The sequence below is a fragment of the Uloborus diversus genome, chromosome 9 (assembly GCF_026930045.1).
Source record: "Uloborus diversus isolate 005 chromosome 9, Udiv.v.3.1, whole genome shotgun sequence".
In the NCBI taxonomy this organism is placed as follows: Eukaryota; Metazoa; Arthropoda; class Arachnida; order Araneae; family Uloboridae; genus Uloborus; species Uloborus diversus.
This window is the reverse complement of record NC_072739.1, coordinates 84172781-84192927: the sequence shown is the minus strand read 5'-3', so window position 1 is coordinate 84192927 and position 20147 is coordinate 84172781. Positions and strand designations below refer to the sequence as shown.

Genomic DNA, 20147 nt, shown 5'->3' with positions numbered 1-20147 from the left:
TGTTCTCATTTGACCGTTTTTGGTGTCCGTGCCTTTTTCAACTTGGACCAGAAGCCTATGCAGCACCACCGCCCACCGTCCTCTGCTGGCGGCGCGGCGAGGCTGCTCCGGTTTTGAGCTATCCACTTCTCCTGGTCGGAGGCGTCCATGTCCTACACACACGTACGTTCACACACATACACACACACGACTTTACACACGTACCCTCACACACGCCGACGAGCATACACACAAATCTACGCACACACACAACTATGCACACGTAACCGCCCAGGAGGAGAGGCAGGCTTGGGGGGGGAGCCGTTTCTAGAAACAATAACTCGAATGAGTAGGGTCCTGTCTCAGTTCGTGATTGCGAAAAACATAATTTGAATTCAGAATTTCAGAATTCAAATTAATTTTCTTTTTTTATTTATTTTTTTTTTATTTATTTATTTATTTATTTTTTTTTTTTTTTGCATTTCGTCATCTATTGTACGTTAGCTTTGTTGCACAAACTAACCTATTTGGTTTCCGCTGAAAAAAAATCTAATTCCAACATCTTCCTATTGTTAGTACTGAATCCAACACACATTTCTTCAAATATCTCGAAAAATCATTTCTGCAGATACTTCCGTTTACCTGCCCACGGCAGTACACGCGAGAGACATACAGGTTTGAAGCTCATTCATTGTGAGTTTTTTTTTTTTTTTTTTTTTGTAATACACTCAACTCAGCATCAAAAATCTTTGAGTGAACAACTAATCACCCCTCCCCCCCTCCCTTTTCCCACTCTTAAAGCAAATTTTTTCCCTCAAATTTATATGGGAAAAACTTCAGGCTATACCCTTTCCAATTAAAAAAAAAAAGAATATTCAAAATCGGACTATTCTGTAAAAAGTTACGTGTGGTCATAAAAAAAATCTGTGAGTGAACAACAAATCACCCCCTTTCCCACCCTTAGGGTAGGAATTTTTTTCCCAAATTTATATGGGACCAACTTCAGGGTGTACCTTTTCCGATAAAATAAATTATAAAAATCAGACTGTTCTGTAAAAAAGTTATGCGTGGTCATACATAATATATATATATATATATACGGGTCGACTTGAGAACCTCCTCCGTTTTTTCGTCGATTAATAAATACATTCCAGTACACCACACAGCAATATCATTAACAGCCATTTTACAGCCATTATTTTAGGCGCATTTCGCTTTAAATGAATTATTGGTAGTCATTTAAAGTTTGCCAAACTTGTAATAAGTTAAAGAATTTGCAAAGGCAGTGATTTTCATCTTTTCACTTCATTTTTTTAAAGTGTATCAGTTTCATTTACTTAATTGTCATTACTATTGAAGCAATGACTAAATAAACAATCAAAATAAATCTCAATACAACAGGTCTTGTTAGGCCGATAAAATGTATTAATAGATATTAAATTGGCCTCCTAGTTTAATATGATTATAAATAATTAAACTGCTCATACTAGCATTGTTCGAGACCATTGATTCTGGAAGGAGTTGGGTGGGTTCCCTAAAATAACCACTCAGATTTCGAAGATCATGGATTTTCAAATTTCAAATATCTAGTAAAACATTTTCAAACTAAGTGCAGCATATTTTCATTCGCTGTACAACATTATTTCGCAATTAATGGAAAATCTTTTGGTAGAAGAAATCAATCTACTGTTTTACAATTTGGGTTTACAAAATCGAAAATGTAGTTCTACTTACTTCCACACCTGCATGAAGACAGGGAAGTATCCATGAACTCCAACCGTGTAGTACCTATATTTCCTACTGCGCCGCTTCGATCACTGGTTTGAAAGGTACGACAACACAAGAACTTTTCCTAACAACATCAACTATCTTCGTTATCGGTGGATACAAGCGATAATCAGAATCTGGTGATGAAATGCCTCTGACTGTCATAGTAAACTAGTCATTCCTCTTTTAAGCTTCGTCTCTATAGTCATGTGCTTCCCTTTTTGTCGTCAACGTGACTACTGGGTAGAGTCATTTAGGGTAACTTCGAGTCACAATTTCTCTATTTTGATTGCCTCCACTCATATTTTACTAATCCCAATGCTTTTCTTTACTGATAAAGCTAAAAGTCTGTATGTCTGGATCTCTGTTACGAGCATAGCGCCTAGACTGTTCGGTTGATTTTCATGAATCTTGGAACAAAATTTGTTCATAGCATAGAGGGGAGACCTCGAAGCGATTTTTCGAAAATTCAATTTTGTTCTTTTTCTATTCCAATTTTAAGAACACTTTCCCGAGCAAATTACCACAACATAAATGAGTAAATTATCATAACGTGGACAAGTAAATTACCATAACATAGAAGATCAAATTTACATAGCATATTGGAGAGAAATTCATCATCTAGTATTTGTCATACAGGAGAAAAAAATGAGCTTATAATTTTCTACTACAAACAAAGCCGTGTGGGTACCGCTAGTGTTGGTATAAAACAGAAGAAAAACTCGCAATCTATAGCAGGGGTTCCCAAGTGGGCGCCGCTAAGTGCCCACGGTATCAATACCATTACGCACTTGTATAGGGGGGAGTTGTACCTTGGGCCATTGCTAATTTTTAAGAATCTATTTTTAGCAGCCATGTTTTTGTAATCTGTAATAGTAATCTTCACCACCAATTGGTGCCATAGTAAAAATTAGCATCAAATGAGTAAAATTGACGATTTTGTGAGAGAAAAAAAACTTCATGACTCAAAAGTAAATATTTTCTTCATTTTATTCATTTTCTGTCTTTTTATTTGTAAATTCAATCAACTGAATTTTATTTTGCTATAAAAAGAAGCACTTTAAATAATTTGCTTATGAGAAAATAATGATAGTGGATCTAGATTGACCATCGTTTTGGTTTTTCTTAAACCACGTGGTGATTGTACCTTGGGACAGCCAAACATTTTGTACCATAGGACACGTTCCAAGGTACAACATATTCATGGTTCTTAATAATTAAGATATGTTTAGGAACATGGAACAATGTCCTAATCTAATGTAGTTTTTTTTTTTTTTTTACACATTTAATGTTCGATAATAATTCATAATTCATTATTAAATATTCATGATTTTATTCACTACCGCGATTTTTTTTTCTGGTGTAAAAATGGCTTAAGTATATGGCTGTTAGATGAACCATGAAGACTTTCCCGTAGTACAATAGGATGTGTCTCAAGGTACAATAGGATGTTGTACCTTGGCACAGCTTGGAACTTTTACTTTAAATGGCTGGCAACATTTTATTTTCAAAGTGTCTGAATTTTAAAAATTAAATTGCATAGAAGCATGCTGGGGTATTTTAATGTGACTTTTACATTTTAAATTTGATTCAAATAATTGACGTTAAAAATTAAACATGAAAAGTGTCCCAAGCTACAACACTTTCCCCTATAATAGAGATAGACAAGTGAAAAAAAGGTGTTCTTCAAAGGGTGCCGCGAGTCAAAAAAGTTTTGGAACCCCTGATCTTTAGAATGGTTATCCATAATCAAATAATAATAATTGTTAAATCCATTTAAAATTTATTATTATTATACTGGTTCATCCTGTTACAAAAACCAGGTCAACCTGGATTCCCAATATGCTATTTGGGGGGGGGGGGGTAACTTCGAGTCACGTCAGAAACGAGATGCAAAATAAATAATTTTGATAAATTACTTTTCTGTCACTTATAATATTGCATAGAATACTACAACGTAGGAAGGGCACTTACAACAACTTCAAAATTAGCTTCCAAATAGTAACACTGAAGAATTATTGAATAGCAATGCGCCCAGGGTGGATCTAGCTCTTTTTCTTGGTGGAGGGTCATTATCCGGAAGGGGATGGCATAAGTCAATATTCGGGAACAAATAAGGAGTCTGGGACGAATTTTCGGACAGGATTTAATAGCATAGATATGGGTCATTAAATGACAAATCAAAAAAAAAAAAAAAAACAATTCTCAACCTGACCACCTCAGATTTTCATGAAATTTTTAGAAATGTTACTCTGACATATTAACTTTAGACATATTTTTTTTTTAATCTATCACTCTCCAAGAGTTTTTCACAAAATTTTAAAACATAAAATTCAAATATTTTAAAGATAGTGTCCTATAAAATTCTTTTTAAAAGTACGTGATTTTTTTTATGCATTTTACTGAATATATCCAAAAGTTTTCCAAGTGGGACCATGAATAGATCAGCAGTTACAGCAAATAATGTGGGGAAAATTTTGTTATTTTAGCTGATCAATATTTTCTGCTTTGTAAAAATCACCCAATCTCCTACTTTTTCGACTTTAAACACGTTTTAACGGGAATAACAACGATTTCTATCACAATGTAAAAATTACATGTTATCGAACAGAAAAAAAAAAACAATTTTAAACACAGACCTAGCACAAAGCTTTACAATTCACCACTGATATACTGTCTACAAAATATGTAAAGAGGGAAATAAAAAAATAAGCATAAAAATTTTCTGGAAATAAGCGCGAAGAAACCCGGCTTAGACCACTCTACCTCACACTTGAAAACAAGCAGAAAAGGTCTTATTTTCACCCCGTTTTCGTAGCTTCTCAACGTGTAAAGTAATTAGCGATATATAGCGAAACAAAAAAAAAAAGAAAGAAAAGTTGGGAGATAACTTTGAGCTACTGTGCAGGCAAAATGTAAAAAACGTGTAGCACATACAGAACAAAGATGAGATAAATAAAGACCAATTTAACTTTCAATAACACTATTATTGAAAACGATTTTTTTCCCTCCAATTTTCGGGGATGGCGTTTTTGATTTCAGATTAAAAGCTCTTTGCTACGTTTTAATAATCAATTAACACTTTGCTCAATTAATGTGGAAAGACCAATGATTTTTTTTTCCTGAGTAAAGTTTAACGGGATGCTTCCTTCTTAGTCTCATTTAGCGATTAGCATAGGATTTTTTTTTTATCGCTTCAATATTTATGCGTTTTAATGGACGGCAGTTTCTTCAAAACACATCAATAATTAGAAAAGCTTTGATAAAAAAAATAGCTTATATGTCTGTTTAGTTTGAAGTGCTTTTAACGAGGTTTACACGTTCTTTTAGCACAGTCACTGCCACTAACAAACAAATGGAAAAAAAATAAAACATACGGTAAAATTTAGAAAAAAAAACACGGTGCATTTTTTTCTCCTAAAATAGAACAATGTTTTATTTTAAACGCTGTCCAACTGATTTTAAATTTTGAAGATTTCAATAAGTTAGTAAGACAAGATATTATATTCGATCGATATATTTAATCCGATCGTCATGCCACAAATTCCAGTTCCACTTTTCCTTCTTCCGAAGTGCCGATTCACCGAACTCGATAATCCATTACAACGAAACATCAGTTTTATACAGTTGGGTATCATTTCAAACTTATGCAGCTTATTTAAGATATTGTGTGATTTCCAACGTTGCTGCTACGTTATTTGTCAATTTTATAAATTCAACTAACAAAAATGCCTGGCGTTGCCTGGGTCAGTAATAATTGTAAGAAACAATCGCTTTTTTATTTCGTTTTCTGTTTTAAGTGAAAGAACTCAAAACACATCTGCTTGGCGTGATTAAAAATCGAGCTTCTTCCTTACCCATAAAAGTAAAATAGCAATAAGTATAAAGAACGAACGAGTATTCATTTACAAACGAAAGCACGAGTTTAAGCATATAAAAATTTGAAGAATTTCCAAAATATGAACTAACAAAAACAAAGATCACTAAAAAAAAACCGTGCGCTTTATTTAATGAAATAGTACACACATACAAAAAGAAAGAAAAAAAAAACCTCTACTAAGTTTCCCTAAGTGTGCAAAAAGTAGAATTTCCAAATGTTTAAATGACTTTAAACTCACGTTTGCTTCGGAGAAGCCTTAATTTAAAACTTTCAATATGATTACTATTAATATTGATGTTGTAAGGCATTGAATTTTTGTAACAATGGGTTTTGAATTTAATCATTTAATGGGGAAATTAGATGAAATTTACTGTTTTCCATTATAACTTTTTGAAACTAAGTTTTTCAGATATAAATTATAACCTATGTTACTTCCTGATAATGTAGCTATGTGCGGTGAAAAAGTGGTTAAAATCGGTCCAGTAGTTTTGAAATTTACCCCGGACATTCTTACATACAGAAGTAGCCATTTATGTATATAGATGGGGATAAAAATCTGAAGAGAGCAATAAATGTCATTCTTGCTCCAGAGAAGCCTTGATTCAACATTTTCAGTATGATTACTTTTAATATTGCTGTTGTTAAGCAACGAATTTTCTTAACAATGGGCTTTATCTATCTTCTATACATATAATAAAATAAGATGTTTGTGTGTGTGTGGCGCGCATCCCGGGAAAACGGTAAGGCCTAGAAAGATGAAATTTGGTATACAGGTACAGTTTTTGCCGAAGATGTGCACCTCGGGCTTCGATTTTTGATATTTTAATTAGAAAAAAATTTATTTAATGTTTTATGTATTTTTTTGCCCTTTTTCGTACTTTTTATCTCACAGACCCCGAACCAGACGCACCACACAAATATTTTTTATACTATAGTGCAGAAAATTGAATTTTAAATATGATACATGAAAACGTTTTGAGGGTTGAGCAATTTTTGTATTTTTTATGAATTTTTGAAAAAACCTTTAATTTGCATTTTTTCCCGTGTTTAATTTTTTTCCAATATCATCCTGCGAGAAAAATCAAAGCCTCATTTCTAAAATTTAAGTTGGTAAGAGTAAAAACATTTCGCTCTCTTCAGAAAAAAAAAAGTTCTTAAAAATACGCAATAGTTTTTTTTTTTTTTTTTTTTTACAGTTTTTTTAATGCTGAACACATAATGTCTTTTCACGCATCGGTCGAAAAAAGCGTTCTTCAATCTTTTATGCATGTGACGTCACTACTTGGATTTCGATTCGATATTTACGATGGAATCTTAATCGCAAGCAATGTTAATCTTTTTTTTTTCCTATATAGCTTACTTCTACATTTTATGACGTGGTGATGACCACGTGTTTTTGTGTTTTTCCGGCCGCGCTTGCTTTTTTTTTTCTTTCCTTTTTTTGTTTTATTTAGGGATTGCATTAATTTCTTTTTCCGTTCCTCCCCTCCCCCCTCCAAGCTAGACTTTTGCTGTATCTATATTACGTTACATTTCGCAGTTGTGAGCATTTAATTCAATAAAAAAGCGAGATTTTTTTGTCTTTGTCAAACGCTACTTTTTGCACACTACGGGGAATTTGAGCTCTCCTTAAATAAAAAAGCGGTTTTTTGACTGATCTTTATTTTTATTAGTAAATGGACAGGGAGGTTAAAATAAATAGAGATGGATAAGAAAATTTAGAGATAGATCGTAAAGGTAGATAGCCGCCGAAGGCGGCAATCTTGGCGTAAAAATGTGAATGGCACAAAAAAAAGATAGAAATGATAATATTAAAATTGATAATGAAATTGATTAATACTGCTGCCAAATTTATTTAAACAGCCGCCGAAAGCGGCACACTTGAAGTAAAAAGGTAAATGACAAGTTAGCCAAACAGCCGCCGTAGGTGACTGCTTGCACGGAAAGGCGAATGGCGTAAGAAGACGAGCCAGCTGGTCGCCGCAGGTGGCTGGTATTTAATCATTTAATGGAGAAATTACATGACATTTACTGTTTTCCATCATAACGTTTTTAAACTAAGTTTGTTAGGAATAGATTATAGCCTAAGTTGCTCCCTGATAATGTAGCTATCTACGGTGAAAAAATGGTTAAAATTGGTCCAGTAGTTTTGAAGATTACCCCGGACGTACATACATACATACAGAAGTAGCCATTAAAGATAATAATGAACAATAGATTACAAGATGTAATGAACAAATAAGAATTGAACTTGCGAACCAATCCAAGATTTCGGTGGCTAGCGTAACTTTTTTTTTTTTTTTTTTTTGCTCAAGAAAGTACAACATTAAATTATAAACTGCTCACAGGAATTTTGAATTATGTTTGGTGAAAGTAATTCAATCTGTATAATGGACGAAAACGGATTTTTGATTTTTCAGTAAAATAAGGAACAACAAAGTTAAATTGCACAAAATTGCAGATTACTGCAGACACATGTTTCGGCGTTTAATGGAACACCTTTTTCAGCGCAAAAGCAATGAACTTATGGATGGAACGAAATCCAAATCTTAACAATAATATTATAATTATAGCTTTATAATATCACGAGTTTTTTTTTTTTCGTGAAAAGGGAAGGGATTATAAGAAAGAACATGAAGTTTAAAGATTAAAAAACTATGATGTTCTCCATTTTTCAATTAATATCAGGTTAACCAGAAAGGAAGTTCCGTTTAGTAACATAAAAAAAAGAAAAGGAAGAAAGAAACAAAAACTTGGAATTAAACTTAATTAAAACTATATTAATATCCATCTCATTTTAAACAGAAATAATCCATTGTTTCTAGATTCTTTGCGCAGTTTAACGTCATGGAACAAGCCCATCCGCCTCTAGACCTGGAGGATATAAAACAACGCATTACTTTCAATAATGAATTACGAGATCATCTCTCTAATACGGCTAATCCATTTTTTTTTAAGCCATGCCACACCTAAAATGCTGATACCCGCATAACCCCATGTAGGTACATATTTTATATTAAGCAAAACATAAGTACTCCCCCTCCTCTCCCCTTAAAGATATTAAATTGTTTAAACAAGCTTTCAATCGGCACACATAAATTAAAAGAGAAAGAAAAATAAAATGTGAAGAAAGAAAAAAGTGTAAAAAATAATAATTCATTGCTGTTGTATTGTCCTTTGAAAAGAATCAAAATGGCGGAGTATAAGCCCCATTTTGAGAAACTGCTTTACAATGTAGCGCAGAACAGCTGATTAATAAAAAGTTTTTTTTAAAAAGGGGGGTTTTCTTACCTTTTTCTTCATTTTCTTCTTCCCGTACATCTGCCATTTTCAAGTTTCTCGCTAAAACTCCTAAAAAAAGAAATATAGAATTAACATATTATGTATGCATTTTTAATTTGCAATGCTAAAACTTTTCTTAAATTTTTAATAATAATGCTTAAAATATAAACACAAAAATAACATTTTTTTATCGTTTTGAATAAAGGAGGGTACCTTCTATTCAGTGATTTTTCTTCTAATAAACTCATATCTTAATTATAGGTCGTTATAAATTTAAAATGACAAACAAAATCTTCCGTAAAATATACATTCACTCTGTATAAGTAGTTTTACATTTAAAAGCAGATTCCAAACGAATGGATCGTGTTGTAAACAGGGCTGTAGAGTCGGTGGGGGAATGGCAGACTTCGACTCTTTTACCCCAAAATCAGTCCGGCACCGCTCCAAGATTGCGACTTCGTAGCCTTGGTAGAAACGCAGACGCTGAGAGAAAGTAGCAGCTTCCGACTCTTGGAATTGTAAAGCGACCGATTCCAACTTCTTCAACCCAAACTCAGTTCGACTCCGACTCCAAAGCCCAGGAACAGCTCCTAACTCGGAGGGAAAATGGCCGACTCTGACACTTGGAATTCTAAGACTTCCGAATCGGACTCCCTTACCCCAAAATCAGTTCAACTCCAAGTCCGCACCCCTGATTGTAAATACATAATGAGAAAAACATGCTGTACTCAATGAAAAGAAAAACAAGCTGATGTGTGCATCACATGACTTCCTTTTACTCCAATTTAATGCCATTTCCCCATTACTGGCAATTTTAATGTGATTCAATAGTTTTCTCTAAATATCACCAACAGTGGCCAAATTAGATTTTTAAAAAAATCGCCAAATTTCTCGCCAAGTTGGCGACAAAACTTGGCGACCAAAAGAGTGGCGATTTTTTGCCAAGTGTCCGACAAATTATAGCACCACTTGAGTTTACATCGAAATTAACAATAATTTTCCCCCAAAATGGGACAAAAGATCCATTTAGAAACACCCGAATGCAACAAAAGGGGAGGTGCACAACTAGACCCCACTAGGAGTCTGCGTACCAAATTTCAACTTTCTAAGACATACCGTTCTTGAGTTATGCGACATACGCATAACTCAAGAACGCACATGCATACATTCCTTGGTACATAAAGACGTCACCAGAAAATTCGTTGTAATTAACTCGGGAATCGTCATTACGGATATTTCGCGTGTCTATACATTCTTAGGCACTTATCCACGTCTAGTCGAGGCGAAAAAAAAACTCAATATTCATTCGGGGGTGAGTAAAATGGAAACTAAGGTCGATTTTTGAGTGAAAATTTTTCTGCGAATACAATACTTTTTTGTAAAAGGAAGTAAAAACTCACAGTATTTTGGACAAATGTCGAGTCCGTAACATGACATTTTTTTCTGCAATAACTATTGAATTTACTGTTTGATTAGCACATTATTTTTGTTTGAATTATGTTGGTAGGACAAACTCAAAATAAAATAATGTGCTAATCAAACAGTATATTCAAAGAGTTGTGGCAAAAAAAAGTGACGTTACGCAGTCTACATAATTGCCCAAAATGCTAGGAAATGACCCTTAATCGTGATATAAATTTTAAAACACTGATGTATTGCAAAGCAGAAAAAATTCAAACATTTCTATTTACAAACGCTTTTAAGAATAATTATTTTTTTAATTAAAAACATTGTAATACGAAGCAATAACAAAATGATGCTATTTTATTTCAATTTTTAAACATTTTGTTTACTTTAATATCGAATTTTCGTTGTAGGTACGATTTAATGCTAATAAGATAGGAAATTTGGAAATGAAACTTAAGCCTAACCGAAAATGATCCAAATGAAATTGCTTCAAACTTACATCATTCATTCAAAATTGTTTGTCAAAATTGCAAATGAGACTCGAACAATTAATCACACCTTAATTAGAATTTATTTCGCTATAAAAAATTGTAAAAGCAATTAATTCCGGTATTTCGTGTGATTCGATCACTTCAATAACGATGACACAATTATGATCGTTATTAATTATCCTTTTCGATAATTATACACACGAGAACTTGAATCCGATTATGATCGGGATGGGATTCAAGTTCGATAAGCCTTTAGATTTATAGTCGTACACAACTCGTTTTAAATGTTTCAAATGATTGGAGGAAAATTAGTTTTCTAGAAGAAACATCTAAACATTAAGTGTAGTTCCTAATTTTTGCTGTAACTCACAGTCATTTTTTTTCATTTTTTTTAATTGATGAAACCTATCCAAATAACTGCAACCCATCAGCAAAATAAAAGAGAATACAATAAATATATACTGTACTGAATAATATACTGTATAAAAAATAAAATACACTAAATTATTCAAAATTTAAAGAAAGAAACACACAAATACACATAAGCATACCTGCCAACCTTTCAAGAAAATTATGCAATAGATTTTTACCATCCCCTTAAGTACAATGATATGGAAGTTCTTTACTTCATATACGCATTAAAAAAATTTATTGAAACATGAAACGAAACAATAAAAGTTAAATTAATGTTTAATGTACAGTTAAAATCAATTTTTGATCAAACTTAATGAGCATTGATAATGTTGCTAGATTTTGATGAACTAAAGTTGGACTTTCAGTAAGTAGCTTTCAAACTATGAAGTACTATATAGTGCTTACATAAAAAGTAGTACTATATAGTGCGTCGTGACAATCTTTACAAACACAATTTTACAGGATTTTTTTTCACAAAATTTCCTTAATGAAAGCATTGTATAGCCTGCGTATAACGAGGAACTTATATTCAATTTTTTATTTATTTATTATTGTTTTTATTATTTTTTTTTATTTTATTTTTTTCCCTTGATTTTTAGGTGGTATACTAATAATTTGCATTGGAACTCACGCAAGCTCACTTCGAGCTGTGCATTTTTTTATCCATCAGACGAAGCTTAGACCATTTGAGGCAGTGAGAAGCAAATGGGTGCAAGTGGCAAAATTTTAAAAAAAAATGGAGATAACCAGTAAAAATGGCAGGTGAACCCCTCCTCAGTTTTAGGGCAAGAGATAGTGCTAGTAGCCCTGGTAGGTGCTGCTGTACAGCAAGATTTAGAAAAAAACAATTAATGAAAGTCAACCTAGAATCTGAACTTTAAACGCGGTTTACTCGAAACCGCTTACATCCGTTACATCCGCTAAACTTACATCCCTTTGCTTATCACTGCCTCTATTATGTATGAATTTAAGTTCTGAAGCATAGGAGGAGTTGGGATACGTTGGTTTGCGTTTCTTCTTGTCATTTTTTAACTCATCAAAATTAAATGCGCAGTTAGAGTTTCAACCATGCATTTCATTAAACATTTCGTATCATCCCAGATTTTTTTGAAAATGTTCAGTTCATTAACATTTATTGCATTAATTTTTAACAGAACTTAGAAGTGGAAGAACGTGTCCCAGAAATGTTTAACATGAAAAAATATAAAGTTAAATGATTGATATAACATATTAAAATATTAAATTAATCAACTTCTACTTTTATGCTACTAATGACACAACAATCAACATGTTCTCAAGAATCAGCACAAATTTGATCTTTATCAACTTCACTATTGCTATTATTAAAACTTTTAGTGCAAATCACTTTAAGAACAGTTGAACTGTTTTCTCATCGAGCATATCTGCTGTATCTCAAGAAGCAATTCAGTTGCTCACACATACAGGTGGACCTCAATAATTACAACTCAAAATGCTCCTCATTACACTAATGTGGGTAATTCCTCAAGTTTTCAAGCATTAGTAAAGTTTAACTAATTTCAACCCTCATATATATAATAGCAAATTCACTGATCGAGTAACGCTATGTCGTCATCAACAATGAAACTCACGCCCTAGCATGATAATTTGATCATATTTTCTGGCAATATTTGACATGCAGGGAAATGCTTTATTTTGACAAGGCTGAACTGGATCCAGTAACTTAACTATTTTACTGGTAAAACTGCCATTTAAGGAGAATGAAGAAACGAAAAAGTGGTCAACAATGAACGCTATCTACTGGAGTTTAGGGTTAAAATTTGAACTATCAAAATATCACCGAACAGGCAATTGCTTCGTTCAAATGTAGAAGCAATTTTCACCCGTCGTACCTTGATGTGTGATTTTCAAGTTAAACAATGGGAATTTGATTTTTTCCTTTTCATCTTAGATTTGGCAGTAAGCACTATGCATGTGGTTCGAATTAAACTCACTTCTGCATTTTTAGATAGTTCATTATCTTTTCGTAGCATCCGTACGCTGACTTCAAGGTATAAGTCAAGCAATTGCTTTTGCAGTGCACCAATCCTAATACAATTCATACATACGGGTTGCAGAAGTTTTGAACAGAATCTGAGAGATCCAGACAGAGTTTGATAGTTAAATTGTAAGTGATGGTTTTTCTTCGAGACTAAATTGATGAGTTGGTTGCAACAATGTATTGAACATTTGTTGTACACTTTCAACGGTATTTCATATTTCTGCTTGGATTTCAAAAACAATGAATATGAATACTGGTTATGATTAAACTCTGTGCACTAAAACCATAACCTAAATATTAGGAAAACTTCAAGGAACTAAAATCATAACCTAAATAACAGGAAAACTTCAAGGAACATATGAGGCAGTGAGAAGCAAAGGAATGTAAGTGCCAAAGTTGAAAAATGGAGATAACAAGTGCAAATAGAAGAAACTCTCCTCTATTTTGGGACGAGAGATGGTACTAGTAGCCCTGGTAGGTGCTGATATACAGCATGATTTAGATAAAAAAAATCAATGAAACCCTACCTAGAACCGGAACTTTAAATGCATTTTACTCGAAATTTTATCAAGTCCACTAACATTCCTTTGCTTCTCACTACTCATACGCTTCGCATTACGCAAAACCATACATTTCAAAGCAGCACTAATTACCTTCCTGTACCTAATTATGAAATAGATAACACAAGTAGAACCTTCAGTAAAATTACCAACAACGGTACTTAACACGGAATCTGATAGAACATTACCTTCTTAGTTAATTTTTACATTAATAGCTTTTTCGAGCACAAATAAAAGCCTTTTCTTTTTTACGGAAACGGCTTAATTGTCTACGTATCGCCATATTTCACGTAATGGGGAAAAAAAAGATAGAACCTTTTTTATACATACAAGGAAAAATGGCCAAAAAACTGCCGAACCCCAGAGTTACAATTCGCAAACGATTTTTTGCCCCCCCCCCCCCAGATTCCTTTTTATAAAGCACCCCAGGGAGTCATTCCATCTGGACAAATGAGACACAACGCGCATTTTTTCAACTCCGTTCCCTGCTTAGCATATCCCAAACTACAATTAAAAAAAATTATTGCCCGAGTAAAGCCGTATTTAAATACACACTGTGCGGAGGAAGAAAAAAAAACCTCCAAGGAGAAAAAAAAATGAGTTCTGAAAAACATCTCAGGGGTAGGGAGCATAAATTAGAGGGTCGAGAGAAATAATTTCTGGGTTGAGATTAAAAGCTTAGAAAGAAATATAGTTAAGAAAGCCATTAAGATTGAAATGCAGAACTCGAGCTCCGGGGTAATTAATTTAGTAACATTAAACTTAGCATTTAACAGAACGGATGGATGGATTAATGCATTCCGGGGATTATATACTAATGGAAATGGAATCAAGTGATGAATTTCATACGTTAATATCGTATCCGTAATCAATTGAAAAATTCTGCAACATTGGAAGTGCACTTATTGGGATGAGCGATATTTAGATATTTTGCACGGGCAAACTGGGGTCAACAATATTAGAAACGAGCGTTGTTTTGCAAATATCATGACGTAGGGTCAGTTGGGGTATAAAGAAACATGGGGTAAATGGGAACAAAGATAATTTCCACACTTGAATCGATTATTTAAGAAAGGGTAAATAATCGATTTACTTGTGGTCATGGGTGACTTTTCAGTACTGAGGATGGAATTCCATCTTTAAAAAAAATCTGAGAACGGATTTCTGTCTTTCAGTTGAAAAATTCTGCAACATTGAAAGTGCACTTATTGGGGTGAGTAATATTTCGATATTTTGTACGAGATAATTAGAGTGAGCAATATTTGAAATATGCGGTATTTTGCAAAGATCATGACGCAGAGTCAGGTGGAGTAAATGGGAACGAAGTCTATTTCCACACTTGTGGTCATGGGTGACTTTTCAGTACTGAGGATGGAATTCCGTCTTTTAAAAAAAATCTGCGGACGGATTTCTGTCTTTCAATTGAAAAATTCTGCAACATTTGAAGTGTACTCATTGGGGTGAGCAATATTTAGACATTTTGAAGGGCAAATTGGAGTGAGAAATATTAGAAATACGCGGTGTTTTGCAAAGATCATAACGTAGGGTCAGTTAGGGTAAAAGGAATCATGGGGTAAATGGCAACAAAGTTTATTTCCACACTTGTGGTCATGGGTGACACTTTTTAGCACTGAGGACGGAACTCCGTCTTCAAAAAAAAACGGCAGACGGATTTTGTCCTTCAATTTAAAACGTTTAAAGTTAACCTTTTAATTGAAGGACAGAAATCCGTCTGCAATTTTTTTTAAGACGAAATTCAGCCCTCAGTACTTAAAAGTGACACCTAAACTTGAGGTATTTTTTTAATTAAACTGTTGGTAAGAGAAGACAAAATAATGTATAGAAGCGATTCAGAGAGTTCTGCATTTTTCCAAACGATTGTGTGGGTGCAGGGCCGGATTTATCTTTAAGCTAAACGAGCTGTAGCTCAGGGCCGCCGCTTTGTTAGGAGCCCCCAGCTCCCAATAATTGCATGATTCGTTCCTAAAAAATGGAAAAGTACTTGAAAAAATTAACTTAATTTTCAAGTGGTTGGAAACCTTGAAATTTTGAAAAAGTGGGGCTACAACCTTAAATTTTAAAATTCCGAACAAATGGGGGGAGGGGGAGGAATGCCAAAATATGTCAAATTAAGCTTCTGGCTACATCATGCATCAAAAATGTAAAAATCATGGTTCTCACGTTTCTGAAACATATTAAGATAAATATTTGTGACTCATATGTTTCATATCTTGCTATTCATTTAATCCCGTATGCAGTATTTTGTAAATTCTTTTGTTATTGCTTGCTTTTTTTTTTACTTCTACTGCATATTGCCAATTGGTTTAGCGCGAAAAAAAAAGTTACACTACCGCTTATCTTTTACGTATTTTGAACTACATGCAACTGAAAAAAAAAAGTTGTCGTAAGGAGAAATCTATGGTTTGTTTTTTCTTTTAAACTTAAAATAGTTGTTTCTTGCAAAGTTAGAACAATATTGTAAAACTATACAATCAAGTACTAAAATGTCAGAAACTGAGAAAAGCAAATGAGGTGCTTTAAATAATTTTAATTGTTCTAGAGTCCTTGAAAATAGTTAGATAAGTCTTTGAAACTCTTAAGCGAAGTGTGCTTCAGCTTTATTTCTTATAAAGTGAATAAATAATGAATTGTCCAAATGGGTAGTCCGTCACTCTCTTGTTACCTGTTTTTTTTTTAATTTTTGCACCATTTATTTTAAAGATTTTTTTACTATTGATAATTTTATATTTAATTCCATCGTTGTATTTGTCGGTGAGTAGGAGGAATGATCAAAAGCTAATTTTACCGAAAGCCGATGTGAGCAAATAACAATACATTATCTTTTCTCCTCCCTCATTCGTTCTCTCTCCGATTGCTATTATTGATTTATCAAACCGAAAACAATTTTTACTCTGTATTTTCTTAATTTACAAAAGAGTAGATAACTTTTTAAAAGTTTTGTTTGGCCATTTTATTCCTGTTATTTTAGTAGTTCCAATTATCCCTTATGAAGGCTTCAAAATGCAGAACTTTATATCTATATTTCAAAATTTCTTCCGGACGCGAAACTCCACTCCCGAACCCCTTAAAATTGGGAAAAGACTATGCCCCACTAAAAGAAGAGCCATACATCACTCTCTTGATACCATTCCCCGTCTTAATGTCAATCCAAAAAAAAAAACAGCAAGAAAACATTAAAAAACGAACAAAATAGTAAAGCATGGCATTATATATCAGAGAAAAGGGACAAAACATAAACAAACAAAAAAAAAACACTTTAAGGCCTCTTTCGCTATCGACAGAAGAGTTGCCTGAACTACAAAAGGAACCCAATACCTGAAATAACTTAGCGCCTCGTTAAGTCTAAATCCGGCCCTGATAGCATTGGTCAATATATCCTTTACACATACGAGGTATTTTGCAAAGACCATGGCATAGGGCCAGTTGGGATGAAAGGAAGCAAGGGTAAATGTAAACAAACTTTATTATCACCTTGCGAACATTTTTTAACTGTTTGTGAGTCATGACAAGGTAACGTATAGAACAGCGATTCTCAATCAGTGGACCGACGGACCGGTATCAGTCTGCAGAAAAATTTGATCGCACTTCAGAGACTTTCATAATTATTTCATTTTCAATGTGTACAGAGTCGGAAACTTATTTTTTCTAGTAAAATGTAGACAACTGATTTTATAGCCTTTTTTTAGTGCCAGCTGAGTACACAGCAATGGGCTTTTTACGGATTCATTTGAAGTCAAATAAACCAAAAAATATGAAGTGGTGCAAAATTAACCCACAAAGTTCAAAGTTCCCTTAAATGACTGCGTTCATCAACTATAAATCTGATATCTTTAATCAAAATTTCAGAAAAAAGTTCCTGAAATACAGCATCAATATTAAATTTAAAAAAAAAAACTATCAGCGTATAGCAGAAAACATTAGCTTCTAAAGAACAATAAGCATTAAAAATTACGATAAAACTTAATTTTCTTCTAATAAAAGTAAAACGCATTATATTGTGAAAAAAACTCGTCCATAATTATATAATAACTAATGGCCGTTTTGTTTAGGAAGTACTTATTTTAGGCACTAAGCCCTTTTTTTTTATATATAAAATAAAAGTTCTGGAAGAACTAATAAGTTATTTGTTAAACTATTTTTTGTAGCACAAGAGCTTGCCGACAATGATGTTAGCAAAGTAAAAGAGTAACTTGAGCTTTTTCATTATAGAGTAAATTCAAAAAATATTTTTCATTAATTGCTGCCTGATTCATAATAATTGTTCAACAGGAACACCGAACTTTACACTCTTCCTCTTTCTTGTACTTTTAATGACGGCATAACACAAAAACTAAATTTTTAGCAGCATAAATTCGATTTTTTCTCTTAACAGTGCAGTTACTTTTAATATTAAAGTTTTTTAATAAATAATTACTTGTGAAAGCTCTTTTTATTAAATCAAATCTCTTATTAACTTATCCCCAACGAACTTTTAAGCGCAGAATCTGACGCGCTAAAAGACGAAAGCGGGGAAAAAAGACAAAATACATGCTGATGTGCCAAGCAAAAACGTTGTTTCGAAAACTCTTAACTTTCTTTAAACAAGAAGATAATTATTAACTTCCTGCCGTTGGAGGAAAAAAATGGCTAAAAATTAGCTACTCAAAACACCACGTATTTATTACATTTTACAGCAAAAATTACACCATCAGCTTATAAATTTAAACGTCAGGTCAAGACAATGCCAAAAAGGGCGGTGATTTTACAAGATTAAACACTGTATTAAAAAAAATACACTGCAAAATAAATCGTTAAAAAAAGGGAGCAAAAGATGCAGATTATGTTGAGTAGAGGAAAAAAAAACTTTGAAGACAACGATGCATACAATTAAGTACTTCGCATCCAGCTAATCAAGCGTTTGGAAAATCCCTCAGAACTGCAATTAACCCAAATAATTACAGAGCTCTCAGACTAATTATTACGTTCGGGGACTGACATTGAAAAGTTAATTATCTTAATCAACATTAATTATACCGCGTCGCTCGCAGTGCGATGAAAGTTAGCTACTGTTTTGAGTTCTTTGGGTTTACTTGCGCAAACGCTACTTTTCGCAGATTGTTTCATTTATGGGATTTTTTTCTTCTTTTTTCTATTTCCTGATTATTTTGCAAAGCTCAAGAGGCTTCGGGGAACGTATATGAATACTTTTCTCATCGTTTTATCTTCTGCATCCTTTTATGAATGTATTCATTTTGATTATTTAATGACATTTTTTAGTTTAAAATACCCGCAAAGAGTCGTACAACTTTTTTATAAATCACTTATTTCAATAAAAAATTTGCTTACAAAAATTAAATATAGGCAAGCGCGGATAGAAGGGAGAGCAAGATAAAGAAACTTTGCACCGAAATATTTTCGATATTGAACTAACATAAACGCAAATTTATATAGCCTTCGATAATGCTAGAGGGAGGGTAGTTCGGCACTCACCACTGAAAATGTTTCGGAACTGAAGTTCTAAAACCAAAATCGTAGGATATCTCTTTTAACGTTAGGGGAACGGATGGGTTTTTGGAACTTTTGTACTAGAAATCAGGATGCGTTGTGTACGGTAAGTACTAAAAATTATGTATCCCGTCTCTTTAAAAAATTTTGAATCCGCCTTTGAATGCGAGTGAAAGTTCATTACAGTTTCTTGCAACTAACAAACAGTTCCTCAACTTCCCTGAAAAATTCCTCCCCCCCCCCCATCGCTTAGAAAATGTCCTTGATTGTTGCCAACAAAAAAAAAAAATAGTACTCCTCCTATATCCCTCAAAATAGCTCTCAAGTTTGCAGCTTGTTTTTAGGTGCAAAATAGCAGCTCGAATTACACTTTCCTTGCTCTTTTGAAAAACAAAAAATAATACAGAAGTTTCAGAATGAAAAAAAAATTTTACCTTTCAATTAATATTTACATAAACAGCAAAATCATTTGCGTTTTGAACTCACTTCCAATGGCAATTCAATCAATCAATCTCAACCGGGAATTTATGTTAAATCTATATAGATTCTGGGAAGAATCTACGGAAAGTTTTTTTTTTTTACTTTATTTTTAATTAATTTATTTCTTTTTTCAGAAAACAAAAATTAAAAATGTGTCTAGTATCTGCAATTTTTCGATTTTTTCCCCCAGAGCTAGAATATAATTTTTAGTTTTACTCGGTTTTTTAGATCGAGACTTTTAAAAATCCCTTTATAAACATCTTCTACATTAAAAGCTGAATCAAAATATGTCTGACAGAAGTAACTTTTACCCTCTCCTACTTTTACCTTCCTTCCTGTTTGAAGCCTTTTACTTCAAACAC

General features: G+C 33.1%; 1 protein-coding gene across 1 annotated transcript in view; it reads right to left on the bottom strand.

Moving 5' to 3' along the window:
* The window catches only part of LOC129230352 (uncharacterized), a 93931-nt gene that overhangs the window by 49305 nt on the left and 24479 nt on the right, over positions 1-20147 (bottom strand). The window contains exon 2 of the mRNA XM_054864750.1: positions 8918-8977. The gene's annotated coding sequence lies outside the window, so the exon portion shown is untranslated. The remainder of the gene's footprint in view (positions 1-8917; positions 8978-20147) is intronic.